Genomic DNA, 21,598 nt, shown 5'->3' on the forward strand with positions numbered 1-21,598 from the left:
ACTGTAGTAGGGGAAAAGAGCAGTCTCTCACCTTGCTCTGAGTGTTTGAGCCTATACTGATTCATGCTCAACTGACTGGCTGATTCTCGTTCATAAATCTGAATAGATTCCTTCATTAATGCCTGCATTCTCTTTGTCTCGCCTTATATGGGCTCTGTCAGTCTTTGTAACTGAAAGATAGCTATCATTTCTTTTATTTTTCTTATTTTTATTTATATTTATTTATTTGACAGACAGATCACAAGTAGGCAGAGAGGCAGGCAGAGACACACACAGAGAGAGAGAGAGAGAGAGAGAGAAGCAGGCTCCCTGCTGAGCAGAGAGCCTGTTGTGGGGCTCGATCCCAGGACCCTGAGATCATGACCTGAGCCGAAGGTAGAGGCTTTAACCCACTGAGTCACCCAGGCACCCCTATTTTTGTTATTTTTAAAAAGTTTTTATTTTAATTCCAGCTAGTTAATGTACGGTGTTATTTTCAATATAGTGATTGTACAATTCTATGCATCACCCAGTGCTCATCATGACAGATGCACTCCTTAATCCCCATCATCTAGTTACCCCCACCCACCCACCCACGTCCCCTCTGGTAACCATCAGTTTGTTCCCCGTAGTACCCCGGAATCATGATCTGAGCTGAAGGCAGGCGCTTAACCGACTGAGCCACCCAGTTGTCCCTGCGTTGCTGCTTTTAAAATCTTTCATCACTGTATTTTGCCAGTTTAATTATATCTTGGTGTGGGTCTGCTTTTGTTGATTTTGATAGGAGATCTCTGTGCCTCCTAGATCTGGATATCTCTTTCCTTCCCCAGATTAGGGAGGTTTTCGTCCATTATTTCTTCAAATAAGTTTTCTGCCCCCTTTTTTCTCTTTTCTTCTGAGACTCCTAGAATACGAATGTTACTATGTTTGATGGAGTTACTGAGTTCCCTAAGTCTATTCTCCTTTTGCGTAATTCTTTTTTCTCCCTTTGTTCCGCCTAGTTACTTTCCATTACTCGCTCTCCTTAGGTCACTAATTCCTTCCTTTGCCTCTTCCATCCTGCTGTCCATTCCATCAATCAAGCTCCTCATTTTGTATACTGAGTTCTTTAACTCTGCTAAGTTATTCCTTATCGCTCACATCTTCTACTCTTTTCTCAAGTCCAGTGAGTATCATTATGATCATTGCTTTAAATTCTCTACCAGGCATGTTACTTATATCCATTTCATGTAGATCTCTGACCATGGCCCTTGTCCTCTTCTTTCATTTGGGATAAATTTCTGTCTTCTCATTTTGCTGCCTCTCTGTGTCTGTTTCTCTGTTAAGAAAGTCAGCTATGTCTTTTGTTCTTGAAAGTAGTGACTTCATGAAGAAGAGGTCTGGAGTGCCCTGCAGTGCAGCGTCCCCTGTTCAGCAGAACCCGGCAAGGAGCGTATCCTATGTGTGTGGCTTTCCCCCTGCTGTTGTGTTGAGTCACTTGTCCTTTCAATACAGTCATCTGCGCTGACTCTCTGCCTGTTTGGAGCTGCACTTCCTCTGTGTAATGTTAGTGAGACTCAGGCCAGTTCCGAGGGTGCGTGCCCACCAGGGAACTTGAGTGCTGGAGGAGGTCGTGGCAAAATTTGTGCTGGGCCACTAGTCCTATGGAAGATCCCCTGAAGTGCCCCGAAGCGCTGCTGTGGCTACCGGCCAGGTGTGGACGTGGCCAGGAGTAAGAGACTGGCTCCCAGTGGGGCAGTGGGCAAGGCTGGCTTGGGGTGCCTGGTGGCAGCTTGCACAGCTGGAAACAGCACACAGCAGGGGCTGGGTGCCCCGCACCAGCTGGAGGCAGCTCAGGGCAGCAGCTGTGGACCCTGCAGCTGAGCGGGACCGGTGTGCAGTTTTAACATTTGTCTCGAGTTCGGGGCCAAGGGGGTAGGCTTGGAGCAGGCGACTGTGTGGTACACTGCTAGCAGGTGAGGTACCAGCTCTGCGCAGCCCTGCCTCCCGCAGATGGCCCTGTGTTTATGCCGGGGGCTGGGGGATGAAAATGGTGCCCGCCAGCTTCCTTGTTTTCCAGATCCCCCAACATGCTGCGAAGTCAGTATGTCCCCCATTTGCTCTCTGGCGTTGTACAGTATGCTGTTTTTATGTTGCCTCTCTGTGCAGGCTGTGTTTTAGGGGCAGCAACCCAGCTATCACTTGGCCTCTTGGGTGGAAGTGCCGAGTCAGCTGACTTTTAAAACTCCAGGCCCCAGGTCCCCTTCATTAAACAAACTCAAAGAATTCAGCCCCTCTGCTTTTCAAAGCCAAAGCTTACAGGGAATGGTGCAAGGCCCTGTTTCTCCACCCGCTCTGCACACCCAGCTGCCTCCCTACTGCAAGCAGCCTCCCTCTGCATATCTGGCCCCCCTAACCTTCTGGGTACAGCTTCTCTATATTTGGTTGCGGAGTTTGTTCTGCCAGTCTTTTGATGGCCCTCTGGTTTAGTGATTTGGATGTGAATGATACATAGTTGTAAACCTGAGACAGAGTGATCTCAGGGTCCTTCTAGTCTGCCACCTTCCCCTCACCAAGAACTGTGATTTTTAAACCTAGACTTGGGCCAGTTCTCACAGGGAAAAATCTCACTTTATAGAAATTAAAAAATAAGTTTTATTGAGGATTGTAGAATTTGGCACTGAGACTACTTCATACACTGTGTCAGATTTACAAGGTACCATTATCGTCAAAGATACTGATTAAACAAACAAGATATGCATTACGTATATGATTGGGATGGGGCATGGGGCACCTGAGTGCGTCAGTTACTCAAGCATCTGCTTTGGCTCAGGTCATATTGCAGAGTCCTGGAATAGAGCCCCACATTGGGCTCCGTGCTCGGTGGGGCAGGGATTCTGCTTCTCCTCTGCCTCTGCCCCTCCCCATAACTCTGTCCTCCCCAACCGCCTGCCTCCCCCCCCAACCGCGCTGAGCCAGGCTCTCTTTCTTGCAAATAAATAAATAAATAAAAATCTTAAAAAAAAAAAAAAGAAAAAAATTGTTCGCTCTCTCTCTCCGCCAAATTAATTAATTTTTAAAAATAACTTAAAAAAAAATAAAAGCAAAATGTTAGTCAAGTAGTGACCAATAGCTTCCTATACAGAGATGCTAGGAAATAAATTAACTGTGCAACTTTTTTCCTTTAAACTATAAACTTGCTGAACTAGAATTTTCTTTTAAACTCTACAGAACTTATTTATTATCCTTAAAGGAGAAACTTATATTTCCAGCCTTACTCTTTCTTGAGTTAACAGGGAAGTCTACATCCCAAGGAAACAGTCTGAGATCTACATGGAAATGAATTTACAAAGATAATCATCACAACTCTAATCATTACAGCTAACTTGTTTTTATAACCTAGATATCCAAAAATTGAAAACCACTTAAGTAATTATGGATTATAAAATACTGTCAACATTCAGAAAGTTTGGTATCATGCCCAGTGTATGACGTTAAGTCAGAGAAAAGCAGGATAAAAATCTATACACAAGGGGTGCCTGGGTGGCTCAGTGGGTTAAAGCCTCTGCCTTGGGCTCAGGTCATGATCCCAGGGTCCTGGGATCGAGCCCCGCATCGGGCTCTCTGCTCAGCAGGGAGACTGCTTCCTCCCTTCTCTCTCTGCCTGCCTCTCTGCCTACTTGTGCTCTGTCAAATAAATAAATAAAATCTTTAAAAAAAATCTATATACAAGGTTAAATATGAATACACATACATATATAGAAAAAAAGAAGAAAATGAAGTATACTAAAATTTTAATTATGCTTTCTCTTTTAAATACTTAAACCTTTTATTTTTTTTTAAGATTTTGTTTATTTATTTGACAGAGAGAGAGACCGTAAGAGAAAGAACACCAGCAGGGTAAGTGTGAGAGGGAGAAGCAGACTTCCCACTGAGTGGGAAACCCCATGCAGGCGGATCCTAGGACCCCGGGATCATGACCTGAGCCAAAGGCAGACACTTAATGATTGAGCCACCCAGATGCCCCAAACCGTTTATTTTTTTTTTAATATTTTTTATTTATTTGACATATAGAGATCACAAGTAGGCGGAAAGGCAGGCAGAGAGAGAGGGGGAAGCAGGCTCTCCACTGAGCAGAGAGCCCGATGCGGGGCTCGATCCCAGGACCCTGGGATCATGACCTGAGCCGAAGGCAGAGGCTTAACCCACTGAGCCACCCAGGCGCCCCAAAACCTTTTATTTTAAAATACTTTTCAGTTTACAAAGAAGTTGCAAAATTACAGTTTCTGTATACCCAGCACCCACTTTCCCCTTTTGTTAGTATCTTACAGTAGTTTGGCTCATTTGTCACAACTAATGAGCCAATACTGATATATTAGTATTAACTAAACTCCATATTCTGTCCTGTTTCCTTAGTTTCCCCCATTTTCCTTTTTCTGTTCAAGTATCCCATCTAGGATATCATATTACAGTTAGTCATGTCTCCGTAGGCTCTTCTTGGCTATGACAGTTTTTCAGACTTTTTGTTTTTCATGACCTTGACAGTTGTGAGTATTGTGGTTAGGTATTTTGCAGAATGTCTCTTAATTTGGGCTTGCTTGAAGCTTTTCTCATGACGAGACTAGGATTAAGGGTTCTTGGGAGGAAGATTGCAGAGGTGAAGTGCCACTTTCAACACATCGGTCATACCAAGGTTACGTGGCATCAACACAATTTATCCCTGATATTCACCTGGCTAAGGTAGTGTTTGTTACGCTTCTTCATTAGAGTTATTTCCTGTCCCCCTTTCCATACTGTACATTTTGGTAGTGAGTAACTAAATATAGCTTCCTGCCTTTTGACTTCTTTATACTTTTCCATATTTTCTAAATTTCTACAATAAACATATATTTCCTTAAATATGTTTATTCTATTTTATTTTTTAATTTTTATTTATAAATTTATACTTATTTATATATACTATATATTTATATGTAATACATAAATATAGAATATATAATACATAAATATATATGTTTATATATAAATTTATATTTATAAATAAATATAAATAAATATATTTCTATTTATTTTATTTTTATTTTTTAAAGATTTTATTTATTTATTTGACAGACAGAGATCACAAGTAGGCAGAGAGACAGGCAGAGAGAGGGGGCGGGAAGCAGGGTCCCTGCCAAGCACAGAGCCTGATGCGAGGCTTGATTCCAGGACCCCGGGACCATGACCCAAGCCAAAGGCAGAGGCTTTAACCCTCTGAGCCACCCAGGCGCCCCCATAAGCCAATTTTAAATCCTACCTATACTTCAGCTCCCTTCTGAAATGCCACTTCTCTTAAGTCCTCCCCACCTAAGTTAGATGTGGTTTGTCCCATCCTTGTATAATACTGTCCCTGTGGCACTTTTATTCTGTTCTACCTCTACACTAAAATGTTATTTCCCCCATTTGTTTCTACATCCATCTTATTTCAGAAGGGATTAAGGAGGGGCTCCTCTCCTCCCTGTTTCTGCTGCAAGGCCCAGTCTACAAGGGACACAGTCACCCACACTCTTACCATCTTTTTGTTTCTGTCCTGAGGTTCTCTCAGGAACCTGCTCCAGGATCTCTGAGGACACTGAGTATTCCAGCATGATAAACAGTGAAGAAATTACCTTGGAGAGTATCGTTAAACCAGTCTGGTGGTTCTAGTCCCTGTGCTGAGGAAAGCATACAGAAAGCACAATCAGCGGTACAAAGAGAAACAAAGAGAAACCCCCGAGCCCGCTATTACCTTTGGCCAAGGGCGGAGGAGGCATTCCTGAGCCCACTGAGGTGTGTGGAGACTAGAAACTATAGGCACCAAATTTTCTTCACGTAAAAACAAACAATCTTCGACTCTTTCATACCTTTTTCTTTTGGCTCTCAAAAAATTGACTTCTGGTTTACTCCTGGCTTGGCAGAGCCAGAGAGACCACAAGCCCCTCTAGTTAGCACCTTTACTAAGAGCTTTTTTTTAAAGATTTTATTTATTTATTTGACAGAGAGAGATCACAAGTAGGCAGAGAGACAGGCAGAGAGAGAGAGAGAGAGAGAGAGAGAAGAGGAAGCAGGCTCCCTGCTGAGCAGAGAGCCCGATGCAGGGCTTGATCCCAGGACCCTGAGATCATGACCTGAGCTGAAGTCAGAGGCTTAACCCACTGAGCCACCCAGGCGCCCCTCTAAGAGCTTTTTCTTAAGATCACATTTTATTTACTTAGGTGCAGTCTCAATCTGAGGCAGGATTCTCTGTAATGTAGCGATTTAGAAAATTCAATGATAAAACAGAAGAGGAAGGGAAATATAAATAACGTTAACTCGTAATCCATATTAAGAAAAAAGATCCAGTTGCCATGTTTACATCTTAATAATCTTCCTGTTCTTTTTCTATAATTTTGTAAATATGTTTCCAAATGTTATTTGAAAATATTTCCTTGAAGACATCTCCGCTCCGGAAGTTTAATCTTAAGGTCCACGGATGTAACCATCAATTTCTAAGCCTTCCTACTTAATTATGAGAAACAACCTTGCTAGTGTATAATGCCCAATATGTAAATATCTGACTTTTCATTGTTAGGGAGAAGTGTTTCAGACTGCTATCACAGTCATCTTTCTTTGGCTATACAAGTGTTAATCACTGACTCCAGCAGATTACATTTGCTTTAAAACAGTGTGAACAGGGGCTCCTGGGTGGCTCAGTCATTAAGCATCTGCCTTAGTTAAGGTCATGATCCCGGGGTCCTTGGATATAGCCCTGTATGAGGCTCCTTGCTCAGAGGAAAGCCTGAATCTCCTTCTCCCACTCCCCCTGCTTGTGTTCCCTTTCTCGCTGTGTCTGTCAAGTAAAGAAATAAAATCTTAAAAAAAAAAAAAAGAAAAAAACTTTGAACAAGGTCTGTGTTTGCACATATTCTTTCATTTGCCTCCCAGAGTTGTGAGGATTAAATGTGTGGCATAAAATTGGTGCCCTGGAAGCATATTTCCTTTCCCAACTGCTCCCCTTCCTCTTGGACTAAAACCACTGTCACTTCCATGTGCTGCTGTGGGATCAGATTTGTGTCAAGTAAAAGCTGCCTCTTCCCACCACTTATTTGTTTTGTAAAATCAGTATCTTTAAAATATTTATGGGGCTCCTGGGTGGCTCAGTGGGTTAAAGCCCCTGCCTTTGGTTCAGGTCATGATCTCAGGGTCCTGGGATGGAGCCCCGCATCAGGTTCTCTGTTCAGCAGGGAGCCTGCTTCCTCCTCTCTCTCTCTGCCTACTTGTGATCTCTGCCTGTCAGATAAATAAATAAAATCTTTTAAAAAAGTAAAATAAAATAAAATGACATTTATGCAGCAAAACACATTTTTTTATTGGTATACATATGAATGTTAAAGCAGAATATGTGAAAAGACACACATGAAAATCATCACAGAGATTTTGTGGAGGATGATGGTAGCCTGGGGACTGATGGGCCACTTTGGCTAGATTATTTTGAGCTGAAGGTAATTGAGACCCTGCAGGCTCAAGAGCAACTTTTGCCCTTCCCTTAACTACATGGAGGAATCTAAATTGAGGGTCTTTCCCAGAATAAGGGTTATTAACAGAGATAAACTATATCGGAGTGACACATCTGTATGGCAGGGCAAACATCTAATTATCAAACATCTTCTCTTCTTATTGCCCTGTGAGCTGCATTCCTTCCCTTCGAAGTCCTAGACCCCTAACCTTTTCTCCCTAGTTCAGGATGATGTTCATACCTCGTTTTGCCTGTCTTGGGAATTTCCATGTCTGTGTGGATTTCCTGTGCATATGCTATCAGATTTGATTCTCTCCTGTTAATCTGTCTCTCGTCAATTTGATTCCTAGTCCAGTTAGAAGGACCTATGATGGGACAGGAATTCTTACTCCCTGACAGTAGTGATAGTGGTGTCAACACTGAAGGGAGACAGAATAATCACTTGTAATGTTCCAATATTTAACCTTTAACAAAGTTGCTTATACTTATGGCTCTCTTTTCACTCCTGACATATGTATGGAGATTTTTTTTTTTTTTAAGAATTAAAAAAAATTTTGTGAGAGAGCGCGCACAAGCTGGGGGAGCAGCAGAGGCAGAGGGAGAAGCAGGCTCCCCGCTGAGCAAGGAGCCCCATGAGGGCCTCAATCCCAGAACCCTGGGATCAGGACCTGAGCCGAAGGCAGACGCTCAACTGACTAGCCATCCAGGTGTCCCAAATGGAGACTTTTTTTTTTTTTTTTAAGCAGCAACAATGAAGAGTCTCCAATATTTTTTTTTTTTTAAGATTTTATTTATTTGAGAGAGAGAGAGCACGAGCATGAGAGGGAGAAGGTCAGAGGGAGAAGCAGACTCTCCGCAGAGCTGGGAGCCCGATGTGGGACTCGATCCCGGGACTCCAGGATCATGACCTGAGCGGAAGGCAGTTGCTTAACCAACTGAGCCACCCAGGCGCCCCAGTGAGTTGTCCTTTTATTATTTATTATTTTTTTTTTTAAAGTAGGCTTCACACCCAGTGTGGAGCTTGAACTCACGACCCTGAGTGTAAGAGTCGCATGCTCACTTTCTGCCGTCATCTTGGTTCCACATTCCCTGCACAAAATGCCTGGTGAAGCCACAGAAACTGTCTCTGCTACAGAGCAGGAGTTGCCACATCCCAGGTTGAGACAGGGTCTGGAACAGAATCTGACAGTGATGAATCAGTACCAGAGCTTAAAAAACAGGATTCCAGGGGCACCTGGGTGGCTCAGTGGGTTAAAGCCTCTGCCTTCGGCTCAGGTCATGATCCCAGGGTCCTGGGATCGAGCCCCACATTGGGCTCTCTGTTCAGCAGGGAAGCCTGCTTCCTCCACTCCCTCTCTCTGCCTGCCTCCCTGCCTCCTTGTGATCTCTGTCTGTCAAATAAATAAATAAACATTAAAAAAACAAAACAAACAAAAAAAAAACCCCAGGATTCCACACAGGCAACCACAGAACAAGCCCAGCTGGCAGCAGCCGCTGAAATCCATGAAGAACCAGTCAGTAAAGCAGAGCAGAGCCAGAGCAAAAAGAAGGCACAAAAGGCCATGTCGAGACGGGTCTTCGACAGGCAACAGAGGTTACAAGAGTTACCATCCAGAAATCTAAGGATACCCTGTCGTCACAAAACCAGATGTCTGCAAGAGCCCAGCTTCTGATACCTACGTGGTTTGGGGGGAAGCCAAGATCCAGGATTTATCTCAGCGAGCACAGCTAGCAGCTGCTGAGAAAGTCAAAGTTCAAGGTGAAGCTGGCTCAGACATTCAAGAAAACACAGACTCCAGCTGTACAAAAGGTGAGTGAGGAGGAAGAGGTGGATGAAACTGGTGTAGAGGTTAAGGACATAGGATTGATCATGACACAAGCAAATGTGTCCAGAGCAAAGGTAATCTGAGCCCTGAAGAACAACAGTAATGATATTGTAAATGCTGTTATGGAATTAACAATGTAATTGTTACCATCTGAAATGGAGGACTTTATTTGGTGTTTGGAAAGAGTAACTGCAGGGGCACTTGGGTGGCTCAGTGGGTTAAGGCCTCTGACTTCAGCTCAGGTCATGATCTCAGGGTCCTGGGATCGAGCCCCACATCGGGCTCACTGCTCAGCGGGGAGCCTGCTTCCTTCTCTCTCTCTCTACCTGCCTCTCTGCCTGCTTGTGGTCTCTGTCTGTCAAGTAAATAAATAAAGTCTTAAAAAAAAAGAAATAACTGCAGCTTGGTTTGAAATTTGTACTGTTTCTATCATTAATAAAGTTATGGCTTCTTGTTGGATAGAAAAAAAAAAAAACAACAGAGTTTCATGCTCTACTGACTGAGCCAGACAGGTGCCCCTATTTTTTTTTCAATGGTATCCTTTGATGCATAAAAGTTTTTAGGTTTTTTTTTTTTTTTGGTCTTTGTTTTCTTAAGTAAGCTCTCTGACCAGTGTGGGGCTTGAACTTGTGACCCGGAGATCAAGAGTTGCATGCTCCACCTAACTGAGCCATCCAGGTGCCCCTACTCCTGTATTTTCTTCTAAGAGTTCTGTAATTTTAGCTTTTATGTATAGAGCTACATATATATATATATATATATATATATATATATATATATATACATATAAATTGAGTCAATTTATGTATGGTTTGACATAGGGATCCAAATTCACTATTTTGCATGTGGATATCTGGTTGTGTCAACACTATTTGTTGAAAAGATCATTCTTTCTCCCATTGAATTTTCTTGGCATCCTTGTCGAAATTCAATTGACTGTAAATGTGAGGGTTCATTTCTGGACTCTTCTATTCTGTTGATCTTTATGTCTATCCTTATGTGTGTGTCACATTGTCTTGATTATTGTTGCTTTTGTAGTAAGTTTTGAATTTGGGAAATATGAATCTTCCAACTTTACTCTTTTTCAAGATTCTGGGTCCCTTGAATTTCGATAGGAATTTTAGGATCAGCTTGTCAATTTATGCCGAGAAGCCAGCTGGAATTTTGATAGAGATTGCATTGAGTCTGTAGATCAATTTGCAGTCTGCCAGGGTGACTATAACAAATCCCAGAGACTGGTGGCATGAACAACAGAAATTAATTTCCTATAGTTCTGGAGGATAGAAATTCAAGATCACAAGGTGTCAGCAGGGTTCTTTTCTTCTGGGGACCAGGAGGGAAGAATCTGTTCCAGAACTTTCTCTGGGCTTATGGATGACCATCTTCTTGTATCTTTACATGGTTTTCCCTCATGCATGTTTGTGTCCTAATCTCTTTCTATAAGGACACCGGTCCTCTTGGATTAGGGCCCCTTCATATGACCTTATTTACTTTAACTACCTCTTTAGAGGCCCTATCTCCAAATAAATACAGTCGCATTCTGAGGTGCTGAGGATTAGAATTCAACACGTGAATTCTGGGAAGCCACAGTTCAGTCCAGAACAGGGAACAGTGCCATGTTACAGAAACTAAATTAATTAAGACTTAATATTAAGTCTTCTGATACATGAGATGGGATGTTTTTCTATTTACTTAGGTCTTCCTTATTTTCTTTCAACAATATTTTGTAGTTCAGCGACTGCTTTTGAGAAAACTCAAATGTAGATACTCTCAGAGTGGGAAAATAACTTCCTGCATTTTCTTAAAATACTATTATCATTTACATTTTGAGGTGATCTTATTAAATGCAACAAGTTTAGAGTTATATATTCTTGGTGAATTGAATTTTTTTTTAAATCATGTTTTTCTTTACTTACAGTAATACTTTTTTTCGTTTTATCTTGAATTTATTTGGACTGATGAATACAGCTACATCAATTTTCTTTTTTGTTAGTATTTGTCATGTGTATCTGTTTCTTTTTTTTTTTCCTTTTTTATACTTTTAAGTATTTGGTATGTCCCCTAGAAATAACTGTAATAAAGTAAAAAATCAAGCCTGGCATTCCATTTATGTTAATAGGCAAGTTTGATCCATCAATAATTATGGATTCCTGATAGATTCAGATATTTCTATCATTTTATTGTGTGCTTTCTCTGTGTGCCTTTTGTACTTCTTTCTTGCCCTCTGTTGGATGGAGAAAATTTCCTTTTTTGGCAAATGGGGATTGATTGGCTTTTGCCTTTCAAAAACAGAGGGTTAGGAGAGGAGACCTACTAGAAACTAACAGATCTAAGATAAACAATAAGGAAAGATATAGTAGATTTAAATTACATAATTAATAAATTTGATTAGTCAGAGAAAGAGAAGAGAATCTTGCAATAGATAATACATTTTTTTCAAATACTCGAATATGTATAAAAGTTGACAATGTGCAGAAGATTTAAAAGTTCAGTAAAGTCCCAAGAGTAGAAATGACGCAGACTCTATTTTCTAAACAGTATGCAAGGTGCTTAATCAGAAATTAATAAGAAATTAGTTATCTTCTTGGAGCATTAACAGTTTTCTGGGAGACAAGAAAAGTGGAAGGAAGCATTCGGGAAAACATAGGGGTTACTAAAGTCTTTGTCTTTGAAAGTTATAGATTTAATGGAACTAGAAATAAAGACTTAAATGTTTTATTTTAAAATACAAAAGTAGGGTACCTGGGTGGCTCAGTCGGTTAAGTGTCTGCCTTCAGCTCAGGTCATGACCCCAGGGTCCGGAAATCCAAGCCCCACATCAGACTCCCTGCTCAGTGGAAAAGTCGACTTGTCCCTCTCCTTCTGCTGCTCCTCCTGCTTATGCTCTTGTGTGCTCCCTCTCTGTGTGCCAAATAAATAAATAAATTACAAAAGTAACCAACATTTTAACGAAGAGTAGTAACACATCTATTAAACAGCGAGAGGGGAAGAAAGAGTATTTAGTAGAGGCCCCCCCTGGGCAGAGGTGCCTTTTTTCTTTTTTCTGCCCCTTGCTCTGTCTGCCATGGAGATTTTGAAGCCTCTATATTTATAACTCAAACCTTCCCTGGCCAATTCTTCACATTTTATTGGATGGATCTCAAGTGCCACCAAAGGTTCATTGCCTCAGGGCCTATAGCTCAGTTAGCAGGTGTTTGCAGAACTGGTTCCCAGTGCCACAGCCATCCTGAAACTCGTTTTTAAATTAACTAACATTACAGATGAATTTCCTCTTCCTTCTGGAAAACAGTACAACAGTATTTCCCGGCCTCCTCTGTAGTTTTGTTGGGTTTGCATTACTAAGTTCTACTAATGGGTTGGGGGCTAAAATGATACACCCTGGGCTGGTCCTAAAACAACTTCCTATTCTCTTTCCTTGCCATTGCAATTTTGGAAGCCAACCTAGGTGTTCCAAATGGCAGGGCTACATCGGAGAAGCCTGGATCCATAAGTCAATGCTTGAAGATTGGAGTCCAACTTGCTTCAAATTATGAGGACAGTGACAAAAATAAATCTTTGTTATATTAAGCCACTGAGATTTCAGTCCTAGTGCAACCTAATTAACACAGTAATCCTACTCAAGGCAGTTGGGACACACAGCCTTCCTGCTCTTTGTGTTTGTTCATTTTTTTAAAAAAGATTTTATTCACTTGAGAGAGAGAGGGAGAGAGAGTGTGTGTGCGCACACTTGAGCAGGGGGAGGGGGAGGGGGAGGGGAAGAAGGAGAAGCAGACTGACCCCCTTGAGCAGGGAGCCCAATGCAGGGCTCAATCCCAGGACCCCAGGATCATGACCTCAGCCAAAGGCAGATTCTTAACTAACTGGACCATCCAAGCACCCCTGTGTTTGTTCATTTTAAGAAAGTTTTTGTTTTTTTTTTTTTGGTTGGTTGGTTGTTTTGAACAGTTCATTTTTGAGTAGTCTGCCCATATTTGGCCTGTGGTTTCCTTCATTCTTATCCCATTTCTTCTGTGCTTTTTACTAGGAAATCTTCATATTTTCTAATATGAATTTCTAATTTTTTTTCATATTCTCATATTCTTTAAATAGCACTCTTTTCATTTTGTAAGATTGTCATGGATTTCTTAAAATATTTATTTATTTATTTATTAAAAAATTTTTAAAAAAGATCTTATTTATTTATTTGACACACAGAGAGAGATCACAAGTAGGCAGAGAGGCAGGCAGAGAGAGAGGGAAGCAGGCTCCCTGCTGAGCAGAGAGCCCTATGTGGGGCTCGATCCCAGGACCCTGGGATCATGACCTGAGCCAAAGGCAGAGGCTTTAACCCACTGAGCCACCCAGGCGCCCCAGTGAGTTGTCCTTTTATTATTTTTTATTTTTTTTTTTTAAAGTAGGCTTCACACCCAGTGTGGAGCTTGAACTCACGACCCTGAGTGTAAGAGTCGCATGCTCACGTTCTGCCGCCATCTTGGTTCCACATTCCCTGCACAAAATGCCTGGTGAAGCCACAGAAACTGTCTCTGCTACAGAGCAGGAGTTGCCACATCCCAGGTTGAGACAGGGTCTGGAACAGAATCTGACAGTGATGAATCAGTACCAGAGCTTAAAAAACAGGATTCCAGGGGCACCTGGGTGGCTCAGTGGGTTAAAGCCTCTGCCTTCAGCTCAGGTCATGATCCCAGGGTCCTGGGATCGAGCCCCACATTGGGCTCTCTGTTCAGCAGGGAAGCCTGCTTCCTCCACTCCCTCTCTCTGCCTGCCTCCCTGCCTCCTTGTGATCTCTGTCTGTCAAATAAATAAATAAACATTAAAAAAAACAAAAACAAAAAAAACCCAGGATTCCACACAGGCAACCACAGAACAAGCCCAGCTGGCAGCAGCCGCTGAAATCCATGAAGAACCAGTCAGTAAAGCAGAGCAGAGCCAGAGCAAAAAGAAGGCACAAAAGGCCATGTCGAGACGGGTCTTCGACAGGCAACAGAGGTTACAAGAGTTACCATCCAGAAATCTAAGGATACCCTGTCGTCACAAAACCAGATGTCTACAAGAGCCCAGCTTCTGATACCTACATGGTTTGGGGGGAAGCCAAGATCCAGGATTTATCTCAGCGAGCACAGCTAGCAGCTGCTGAGAAAGTCAAAGTTCAAGGTGAAGCTGGCTCAGACATTCAAGAAAACACACAGACTCCAGCCGTACAAAAGGCGAGTGAGGAGGAAGAGGTGGATGAAACTGGTGTAGAGGTTAAGGACATAGGATTGATCATGACACAAGCAAATGTGTCCAGAGCAAAGGTAATCTGAGCCCTGAAGAACAACAGTAATGATATTGTAAATGCTGTTATGGAATTAACAATGTAATTGTTACCATCTGAAATGGAGGACTTTATTTGGTGTTTGGAAAGAGTAACTGCAGGGGCACTTGGGTGGCTCAGTGGGTTAAGGCCTCTGACTTCAGCTCAGGTCATGATCTCAGGGTCCTGGGATCGAGCCCCACATCGGGCTCACTGCTCAGCGGGGGGCCTGCTTCCTTCTCTCTCTCTCTCTACCTGCCTCTCTGCCTGCTTGTGGTCTCTGTCTGTCAAGTAAATAAATAAAGTCTTAAAAAAAAAAGAACTGCAGCTTGGTTTGAAATTTGTACTGTTTCTATCATTAATAAAGTTATGGCTTCTTGTTGGATAGAAAAAAAAAAAAAACAACAGAGTTTCATGCTCTACTGACTGAGCCAGACAGGTGCCCCTATTTTTTTTTTCAATGGTATCCTTTGATGCATAAAAGTTTTTAGGTTTTTTTTTTTTTTGGTCTTTGTTTTCTTAAGTAAGCTCTCTGACCAGTGTGGGGCTTGAACTTGTGACCCGGAGATCAAGAGTTGCATGCTCCACCTAACTGAGCCATCCAGGTGTCCCTACTCCTGTATTTTCTTCTAAGAGTTCTGTAATTTTAGCTTTTATGTATAGAGCTACATATATATATATATATATATACATATAAATTGAGTCAATTTATGTATGGTTTGACATAGGGATCCAAATTCACTATTTTGCATGTGGATATCTGGTTGTGTCAACACCATTTGTTGAAAAGATCATTCTTTCTCCCATTGAATTTTCTTGGCATCCTTGTCGAAATTCAATTGACTGTAAATGTGAGGGTTCATTTCTGAACTCTTCTATTCTGTTGATCTTTATGTCTATCCTTATGTGTGTGTCACATTGTCTTGATTATTGTTGCTTTTGTAGTAAGTTTTGAATTTGGGAAATATGAATCTTCCAACTTTACTCTTTTTCAAGATTCTGGGTCCCTTGAATTTCGATAGGAATTTTAGGATCAGCTTGTCAATTTATGCCGAGAAGCCAGCTGGAATTTTGATAGAGATTGCATTGAGTCTGTAGATCAATTTGCAGTCTGCCAGGGTGACTATAACAAATCCCAGAGACTGGTGGCATGAACAACAGAAATTAATTTCCTATAGTTCTGGAGGATAGAAATTCAAGATCACAAGGTGTCAGCAGGGTTCTTTTCTTCTGGGGACCAGGAGGGAAGAATCTGTTCCAGAACTTTCTCTGGGCTTATGGATGACCATCTTCTTGTATCTTTACATGGTTTTCCCTCATGCATGTTTGTGTCCTAATCTCTTTCTATAAGGACACCGGTCCTCTTGGATTAGGGCCCCTTCATATGACCTTATTTACTTTAACTACCTCTTTAGAGGCCCTATCTCCAAATAAATACAGTCGCATTCTGAGGTGCTGAGGATTAGAATTCAACACGTGAATTCTGGGAAGCCACAGTTCAGTCCAGAACAGGGAACAGTGCCATGTTACAGAAACTAAATTAATTAAGACTTAATATTAAGTCTTCTGATACATGAGATGGGATGTTTTTCTATTTACTTAGGTCTTCCTTATTTTCTTTCAACAATATTTTGTAGTTCAGCGACTGCTTTTGAGAAAACTCAAATGTAGATACTCTCAGAGTGGGAAAATAACTTCCTGCATTTTCTTAAAATACTATTATCATTTACATTTTGAGGTGATCTTATTAAATGCAACAAGTTTAGAGTTATATATTCTTGGTGAATTGAATTTTTTTTTAAGTCATGTTTTTCTTTACTTACAGTAATACTTTTTTTCGTTTTATCTTGAATTTATTTGGACTGATGAATACAGCTACATCAATTTTCTTTTTTGTTAGTATTTGTCATGTGTATCTGTTTCTTTTTTTTTTTTCCTTTTTTATACTTTTAAGTATTTGGTATGTCCCCTAGAAATAACTGTAATAAAGTAAAAAATCAAGCCTGGCATTCCATTTATGTTAATAGGCAAGTTTGATCCATCAATAATTATGGATTCCTGATAGATTCAGATATTTCTATCATTTTATTGTGTGCTTTCTCTGTGTGCCTTTTGTACTTCTTTCTTGCCCTCTGTTGGATGGAGAAAATTTCCTTTTTTGGCAAATGGGGATTGATTGGCTTTTGCCTTTCAAAAACAGAGGGTTAGGAGAGGAGACCTACTAGAAACTAACAGATCTAAGATAAACAATAAGGAAAGATATAGTAGATTTAAATTACATAATTAATAAATTTGATTAGTCAGAGAAAGAGAAGAGAATCTTGCAATAGATAATACATTTTTTTCAAATACTCAGAATATGTATAAAAGTTGACAATGTGCAGAAGATTTAAAAGTTCAGTAAAGTCCCAAGAGTAGAAATGATGCAGACTCTATTTTCTAAACAGTATGCAAGGTGCTTAATCAGAAATTAATAAGAAATTAGTTATCTTCTTGGAGCATTAACAGTTTTCTGGGAGACAAGAAAAGTGGAAGGAAGCATTCGGGAAAACATAGGGGTTACTAAAGTCTTTGTCTTTGAAAGTTATAGATTTAATGGAACTAGAAATAAAGACTTAAATGTTTTATTTTAAAATACAAAAGTAGGGTACCTGGGTGGCTCAGTCGGTTAAGTGTCTGCCTTCAGCTCAGGTCATGACCCCAGGGTCCGGAAATCCAAGCCCCACATCAGACTCCCTGCTCAGTGGAAAAGTCGACTTGTCCCTCTCCTTCTGCTGCTCCTCCTGCTTATGCTCTTGTGTGCTCCCTCTCTGTGTGCCAAATAAATAAATAAATTACAAAAGTAACCAACATTTTAACGAAGAGTAGTAACACATCTATTAAACAGCGAGAGGGGAAGAAAGAGTATTTAGTAGAGGCCCCCCCTGGGCAGAGGTGCCTTTTTTCTTTTTTCTGCCCCTTGCTCTGTCTGCCATGGAGATTTTGAAGCCTCTATATTTATAACTCAAACCTTCCCTGGCCAATTCTTCACATTTTATTGGATGGATCTCAAGTGCCACCAAAGGTTCATTGCCTCAGGGCCTATAGCTCAGTTAGCAGGTGTTTGCAGAACTGGTTCCCAGTGCCACAGCCATCCTGAAACTCGTTTTTAAATTAACTAACATTACAGATGAATTTCCTCTTCCTTCTGGAAAACAGTACAACAGTATTTCCCGGCCTCCTCTGTAGTTTTGTTGGGTTTGCATTACTAAGTTCTACTAATGGGTTGGGGGCTAAAATGATACACCCTGGGCTGGTCCTAAAACAACTTCCTATTCTCTTTCCTTGCCATTGCAATTTTGGAAGCCAACCTAGGTGTTCCAAATGGCAGGGCTACATCGGAGAAGCCTGGATCCATAAGTCAATGCTTGAAGATTGGAGTCCAACTTGCTTCAAATTATGAGGACAGTGACAAAAATAAATCTTTGTTATATTAAGCCACTGAGATTTCAGTCCTAGTGCAACCTAAATAACATAGTAATCCTACTCAAGGCAGTTGGGACACACAGCCTTCCTGCTCTTTGTGTTTGTTCATTTTTTTAAAAAAGATTTTATTCACTTGAGAGAGAGAGGGAGAGAGAGTGTGTGTGCGCACACTTGAGCAGGGGGAGGGGGAGGGGAAGAAGGAGAAGCAGACTGACCCCCTTGAGCAGGGAGCCCAATGCAGGGCTCAATCCCAGGACCCCAGGATCATGACCTCAGCCAAAGGCAGATTCTTAACTAACTGGACCATCCAAGCACCCCTGTGTTTGTTCATTTTAAGAAAGTTTTTGTTTTTTTTTTTTGGTTGGTTGGTTGTTTTGAACAGTTCATTTTTGAGTAGTCTGCCCATATTTGGCCTGTGGTTTCCTTCATTCTTATCCCATTTCTTCTGTGCTTTTTACTAGGAAATCTTCATATTTTCTAATATGAATTTCTAATTTTTTTTCATATTCTCATATTCTTTAAATAGCACTCTTTTCATTTTGTAAGATTGTCATGGATTTCTTAAAATATTTATTTATTTATTTATTAAAAAATTTTTAAAAAAGATCTTATTTATTTATTTGACACACAGAGAGAGATCACAAGTAGGCAGAGAGGCAGGCAGAGAGAGAGGGAAGCAGGCTCCCTGCTGAGCAGAGAGCCCTATGTGGGGCTCGATCCCAGGACCCTGGGATCATGACCTGAGCCAAAGGCAGAGGCTTTAACCCACTGAGCCACCCAGGCGCCCCAGTGAGTTGTCCTTTTATTATTTTTTATTTTTTTTTTTTAAAGTAGGCTTCACACCCAGTGTGGAGCTTGAACTCACGACCCTGAGTGTAAGAGTCGCATGCTCACGTTCTGCCGCCATCTTGGTTCCACATTCCCTGCACAAAATGCCTGGTGAAGCCACAGAAACTGTCTCTGCTACAGAGCAGGAGTTGCCACATCCCAGGTTGAGACAGGGTCTGGAACAGAATCTGACAGTGATGAATCAGTACCAGAGCTTAAAAAACAGGATTCCAGGGGCACCTGGGTGGCTCAGTGGGTTAAAGCCTCTGCCTTCAGCTCAGGTCATGATCCCAGGGTCCTGGGATCGAGCCCCACATTGGGCTCTCTGTTCAGCAGGGAAGCCTGCTTCCTCCACTCCCTCTCTCTGCCTGCCTCCCTGCCTCCTTGTGATCTCTGTCTGTCAAATAAATAAATAAACATTAAAAAAAACAAAAACAAAAAAAACCCAGGATTCCACACAGGCAACCACAGAACAAGCCCAGCTGGCAGCAGCCGCTGAAATCCATGAAGAACCAGTCAGTAAAGCAGAGCAGAGCCAGAGCAAAAAGAAGGCACAAAAGGCCATGTCGAGACGGGTCTTCGACAGGCAACAGAGGTTACAAGAGTTACCATCCAGAAATCTAAGGATACCCTGTCGTCACAAAACCAGATGTCTACAAGAGCCCAGCTTCTGATACCTACATGGTTTGGGGGGAAGCCAAGATCCAGGATTTATCTCAGCGAGCACAGCTAGCAGCTGCTGAGAAAGTCAAAGTTCAAGGTGAAGCTGGCTCAGACATTCAAGAAAACACACAGACTCCAGCCGTACAAAAGGCGAGTGAGGAGGAAGAGGTGGATGAAACTGGTGTAGAGGTTAAGGACATAGGATTGATCATGACACAAGCAAATGTGTCCAGAGCAAAGGTAATCTGAGCCCTGAAGAACAACAGTAATGATATTGTAAATGCTGTTATGGAATTAACAATGTAATTGTTACCATCTGAAATGGAGGACTTTATTTGGTGTTTGGAAAGAGTAACTGCAGGGGCACTTGGGTGGCTCAGTGGGTTAAGGCCTCTGACTTCAGCTCAGGTCATGATCTCAGGGTCCTGGGATCGAGCCCCACATCGGGCTCACTGCTCAGCGGGGGGCCTGCTTCCTTCTCTCTCTCTCTACCTGCCTCTCTGCCTGCTTGTGGTCTCTGTCTGTCAAGTAAATAAATAAAGTCTTAAAAAAAAAAGAACTGCAGCTTGGTTTGAAATTTGTACTGTTTCTATCATTAATAAAGTTATGGCTTCTTGTTGGATAGAAAAAAAAAAAAAAACAACAGAGTTTCATGCTCTACTGACTGAGCCAGACAGGTGCCCCTATTTTTTTTTTCAATGGTATCCTTTGATGCATAAAAGTTTTTAGGTTTTTTTTTTTTTTGGTCTTTGTTTTCTTAAGTAAGCTCTCTGACCAGTGTGGGGCTTGAACTTGTGACCCGGAGATCAAGAGTTGCATGCTCCACCTAACTGAGCCATCCAGGTGTCCCTACTCCTGTATTTTCTTCTAAGAGTTCTGTAATTTTAGCTTTTATGTATAGAGCTACATATATATATATATATATATACATATAAATTGAGTCAATTTATGTATGGTTTGACATAGGGATCCAAATTCACTATTTTGCATGTGGATATCTGGTTGTGTCAACACCATTTGTTGAAAAGATCATTCTTTCTCCCATTGAATTTTCTTGGCATCCTTGTCGAAATTCAATTGACTGTAAATGTGAGGGTTCATTTCTGAACTCTTCTATTCTGTTGATCTTTATGTCTATCCTTATGTGTGTGTCACATTGTCTTGATTATTGTTGCTTTTGTAGTAAGTTTTGAATTTGGGAAATATGAATCTTCCAACTTTACTCTTTTTCAAGATTCTGGGTCCCTTGAATTTCGATAGGAATTTTAGGATCAGCTTGTCAATTTATGCCGAGAAGCCAGCTGGAATTTTGATAGAGATTGCATTGAGTCTGTAGATCAATTTGCAGTCTGCCAGGGTGACTATAACAAATCCCAGAGACTGGTGGCATGAACAACAGAAATTAATTTCCTATAGTTCTGGAGGATAGAAATTCAAGATCACAAGGTGTCAGCAGGGTTCTTTTCTTCTGGGGACCAGGAGGGAAGAATCTGTTCCAGAACTTTCTCTGGGCTTATGGATGACCATCTTCTTGTATCTTTACATGGTTTTCCCTCATGCATGTTTGTGTCCTAATCTCTTTCTATAAGGACACCGGTCCTCTTGGATTAGGGCCCCTTCATATGACCTTATTTACTTTAACTACCTCTTTAGAGGCCCTATCTCCAAATAAATACAGTCGCATTCTGAGGTGCTGAGGATTAGAATTCAACACGTGAATTCTGGGAAGCCACAGTTCAGTCCAGAACAGGGAACAGTGCCATGTTACAGAAACTAAATTAATTAAGACTTAATATTAAGTCTTCTGATACATGAGATGGGATGTTTTTCTATTTACTTAGGTCTTCCTTATTTTCTTTCAACAATATTTTGTAGTTCAGCGACTGCTTTTGAGAAAACTCAAATGTAGATACTCTCAGAGTGGGAAAATAACTTCCTGCATTTTCTTAAAATACTATTATCATTTACATTTTGAGGTGATCTTATTAAATGCAACAAGTTTAGAGTTATATATTCTTGGTGAATTGAATTTTTTTTTAAATCATGTTTTTC

The 21,598-nt window shown here is 41.2% G+C and overlaps 1 protein-coding gene and 3 pseudogenes across 5 annotated transcripts in view; 3 read left to right on the forward strand and 1 right to left on the reverse strand.

Moving 5' to 3' along the window:
* Positions 1-7,302: 7,302 nt before the first annotated feature.
* Positions 7,303-21,598, reverse strand: part of LOC308345318 (acyl-coenzyme A thioesterase 1) — a 49,826-nt gene continuing 35,530 nt past the window's right edge. For both annotated transcript variants that reach the window (XM_080807357.1, XM_080807358.1), the window contains exon 4: positions 7,303-8,379. The gene's annotated coding sequence lies outside the window, so the exon portion shown is untranslated. The remainder of the gene's footprint in view (positions 8,380-21,598) is intronic.
* Positions 8,570-9,437, forward strand: LOC308345319 (nascent polypeptide-associated complex subunit alpha-like; annotated as a pseudogene). Its single transcript has 2 exons — positions 8,570-8,691; positions 8,920-9,437. The product of its transcript is annotated as a nascent polypeptide-associated complex subunit alpha-like (transcript).
* LOC308346020 (nascent polypeptide-associated complex subunit alpha-like) lies at positions 13,793-14,657 on the forward strand (annotated as a pseudogene). The gene is made up of 2 exons: positions 13,793-13,914; positions 14,138-14,657. The product of its transcript is annotated as a nascent polypeptide-associated complex subunit alpha-like (transcript).
* On the forward strand, positions 18,988-19,852 carry LOC308346215 (nascent polypeptide-associated complex subunit alpha-like; annotated as a pseudogene). The gene is made up of 2 exons: positions 18,988-19,109; positions 19,333-19,852. The product of its transcript is annotated as a nascent polypeptide-associated complex subunit alpha-like (transcript).

The sequence above is a fragment of the Martes martes genome, assembly GCF_963455335.1.
Source record: "Martes martes genome assembly, chromosome: 7".
Lineage (NCBI taxonomy): Eukaryota > Metazoa > Chordata > Mammalia > Carnivora > Mustelidae > Martes > Martes martes.